At 41.7% G+C, this 4,167-nt stretch overlaps 1 non-coding gene across 1 annotated transcript; it reads right to left on the bottom strand.

The window, feature by feature from the left end:
- Positions 1–1,129: 1,129 nt before the first annotated feature.
- On the bottom strand, positions 1,130–1,236 carry LOC148572319 (small nucleolar RNA R71). The gene has a single exon (XR_015908715.1). It is a non-coding gene; the product is annotated as a small nucleolar RNA R71 (small nucleolar RNA).
- Positions 1,237–4,167: the final 2,931 nt, after the last annotated feature.

Below are 4,167 nucleotides of genomic sequence, written 5' to 3'. Positions count from 1 at the left end.
TTTCTGCTATTTACATTCAGCTCTTTATTTCCAGTATTTACATTTTTTTGCTATTTACTTTCCCGCCATTTAATTTCCTGCAACTCTCAAATCAACTTCTGCTTAGCTCAACTAGAACATTCCTCTGATTAAAGTTGCTTGACCAATCAATCCCTGTGGGATTCGACCTCACTCTATTGTGAGTTTTTACTTGACAACAATTCGGTATACTTGCAGAAGGGAAATTTGTTGAGAGACAAATTTTCCGTGCATCAAGTTTATGCGCCATTGCCGGGGATTGATTTTGTATCAACAATGATTAAATTGGTGGATAAATAGATTGAGCATTTTTCGTTTGTTTGATTTAAATTCTGTTTGAGTAATTTACTTTCAGTTTTAGTTATTTTCTTCCCTTTACCCCTACCCGTTTGTGGTGTTCTCGTATTTGTTACAATTTAGTTCACTAATCCACTAACTGTTTGATATATTGCATCACTCACACTAACAACATTTTTAACAAGAATAATCTCTATCTCCCTTTTACTTTGGCCTTATTGGTTGTATGACAGGTAGAAGAAGCGGGGCTTCAACTTTTATTGATTCTGAACCTGAGAGGACCTTCCTTAGATTAAGGAAGGAAGCAAGAAGAAAGAGAGTCATTGGTGCTGAAGAAGAGGAAGAGTACTTTGAACCCGACATGGATGAGAATATGGAGAACCATCATGAAGAAGAGGCTCACAACCATGGCAGAGAAGTTCCAGTGCATCATGCTGGACAAGAGAGAAGAGTTCTAGGCTCTTATATCAATCCAAACCCAGGAAACTGTGGAAGTAGCATCCAAAAGCCAACCATACATGCCAATAACTTTGAACTAAAGCCATAGCTCATCACCCTTGTTCAGAACAACTGTTCATTCGGAGGAAGTGTCCAAGAAGACCCCAATCAACATCTAACCACATTCCTGAGGATATGTGATACTGTGAAGTCTAATGGTGTTCACCCTGACACCTATAGACTACTTCTGTTTCCCTTCTCACTCAAGGACAAAGCATCCAAATGGCTGGAATCCTTCCCGAAGGAGAGTTTAACAACCTGGGAAGATGTGGTGAACAAATTCTTGGCGATATTCTACCCTCCTCAAAGAATCAACAGGTTGAGAGCTGAGGTACAAACCTTCAGGCAACAAGATGGTGAGACTCTATATGAAGCATGGGAGAGGCTTAAGGACTTGACAAGAAGGTGCCCGCCAGATATGTTCAATGAATGGGTGCAGTTACACATTTTTTATGAGGGTCTTTCTTACGAATCAAAGAAGGCAGTGGACCACTCATCTGGGGATCTCTGAACAAGAAGAAGACCATTGAATAAGCCATAGATGTCATTGAGACTGTAGCGGAGAATGACTACTTCTATGCTTCTGAAAGAGGCAACACTAGAGGAGTAATAGAGCTAAATAACGTGGATGCATTGCTGGCCCAGAACAAGCTGATTACCAAGTAGTTGGCTGACCTTACCAAGAAGATGGAGAGGAACCAAGTAGCAGCAACCACCACCTCATCAGCAACCTAAGAAGGAGTTAGTGCAGAAGCAGAGGGTGAGCAGGAACAAGCCAACTACATTGGAAACTCACCTAGGCAGACTCATGATCCATACTCCAAAACTTATAATCCTGTTTGGAGGAACCACCCAAACTTTGGGTAGGGAAATCAACAAGATCAAGGCCAAGATCAGAGACGTCACAACCCCAACAACAATGCAGCTCACCAACATCCCACACAGAGATCATATCAGCACCCACCTAACAACACCTCTCAACATCCATATCAAAACCAAAATGGCCATTCTCATCCCTCCAACTCCAACCCACCATCATCCGAAGATAGACTCTCAAGGATTGAGACCCTACTTGAAGGCATATGTAAGGAACTCCAAGAGAATAAGGTGTTCAAGGAGGAGGTACGAGCTAATATAAAAAACTAGGGAGACACCATTCAGAGGCTAGAATTTCAAGTGGGATACCTCTCTGAGAAGATTCTCAAACCTACTGACAGCTTCCCAAGTGACACAGAGAAAAATCCAAGAGGTGAAGCAAAGAAAGTAAGATGGGAAGAATGCAAGATGGTCACTATAAGTGATAAGGGGACTGAGGAAGAGCTAAACAAACCCTTCGAACACTCTGGAGATACTTCAGCAGAGAAGCAGGAAGAGGGTCACCAAGAAACCACAATTATACAGAAGGAGATGCTGAAACTCTATGCATCTTTTCCCCAAAGACTCAAGGGAGGTGTAGAAAAAAGAATATACTCAAAGTTCCTTGATATGTTCGCATCTCTCCATGTAAACATACCATTCATCAAGGCTCTCCAACAAATTCCTTCATACATTAAGTATATGAAAGAGCTGCTGACCAGGAAAAGCTCACTCAAAGGAGGGCAAACAATAGTGATGAATAAGGAGTGCAGTACTCTCATTCAACCAGAATTGCCTACAAAAAGGAAGGACCCAGGGAGTTTTCACATCCCCTGTGCCATAGGAGAAACAATGTTTGACAAAGGACTCTGTGACCTGGGAGCAAGCATCAACTTAATGCCTTTATCCCTTATGAAGAAGCTGAAGATTAATGAGCTAATGCCCACAGACGTAGTCATCAGGCTGGCTGACAAAACTCAAAAACAAGCAGTAGGAGTGGTTGAAAACGTGTTGGTGAAGGTTGGGAACTACTTCCTTCCCACAGACTTTGTCATATTGGAAATGGAAGAGATTAATGAGCTAATGCCCACAGACGTAGTCATCAGGCTGGCTGACAAAACTCAAAAACAAGCAGTAGGAGTGGTTGAAAACGCGTTGGTGAAGGTTGGGAACTACTTCCTTCCCACAGACTTTGACCCAATCATATTGGGAAGACCATTCCTAGCTACAGCCAGAGCGCTCATAGATGTGGAGCGAGGAGAGCTAATACTGAGGATACATGATGAACAACTCGCATTCAATGTCTTCAAACCCTCACAAGAAGCAGATCAAGAAAGCAAGGAACCAAGGGAAGAGGACAACAAAGCACTGGTGGAAAAAACAAGCATTGAAGCACAAGCTGTACACCTGGGAATCCCTTTGGTTGATGAACAAGACAGTCAGCAGTTGTCACAGCAAAAGGAAAACCAGGAGGAACCTAAACCACCAGAGTCATATGAGACCAGCAACAAAATTTCCTTGGAAAAAGAGGTCACAAAGAGCAGGGCAACATCAAAAGGAACAAAGAAGAAGGAACCAAGGAGGTGGAGGAATAAAAAGATCCCTAAAGAGGACTTCTCTCCAGGGGATAAAGTGATCTCAGCTTATTTCCCAGTTATCCCACCTCATCTCCCCACCATCCCATCTCAGTTACCTAAAGTTTTCACCATCAACAGGATTCTCTCCTTAGAACATGTGGAGATCCTTGATGAAGTCAATGGAGATAGATTTACTGCGAGGGGGGAAGATTTGAAGCATTACCAACCACCCTGACAAAGTCAGAACATCAAGCTAGTGATGCTAAAGAAGCGCTTCATGGGAGGCAACCCATGTTTTATATGCTTTTAAAGTAGTTAATAATGCAAGGTTCATGAATTCTAATTCAACATTGACATATACTTGAACGAATCCTTTTATGCAACATATAGTGAAGAACAAGTTTGGTGTTCAAGGCACACTAAGAGGACATGAATGCAATTCATATCATGTCACTCTTAAAACCTTGAACAAAACTTTGTACACCATATGGCCACAAACTAAGTTTGGTGTCACCAATGTTGCATACATGGACAATTAAATAGACAGTTGGTTTGCAGTCATGAACAGCACTTAGTTAGTTAGAAACAAAAAAAAACTTTAAAAAGTAGTTATCCCATTTTGTTTTAAATTTTGCCGCCACTATCCACAAATTTATTAATCACATTCCTTTTATTTTGTAGGAAAATTGATGGGACAATTGAAAGAGGAAGGGTTCGGCCACTTCAAAAGGAGAGGATTATACATGTGTCTTCAAGGGGAATGCATTGGGAAATGTTGCCATGCAACATTGAAAGGATGACACGCTTGGAAATTGAACCAACCCCATCATAAAGTTGATGATCCTTGTGCTCATCCCATGCTAAACCCCATCCGTTCATCATACACCCACACCATCAATCCACACCTTTCATTCACTCACCA

Source organism: Arachis ipaensis, chromosome B3, assembly GCF_059453495.1.
Source record: "Arachis ipaensis isolate K30076 ecotype BB chromosome B3, ASM5945349v1, whole genome shotgun sequence".
In the NCBI taxonomy this organism is placed as follows: domain Eukaryota; kingdom Viridiplantae; phylum Streptophyta; class Magnoliopsida; order Fabales; family Fabaceae; genus Arachis; species Arachis ipaensis.
This window is presented reverse-complemented; position numbering and strand designations above follow the sequence as displayed.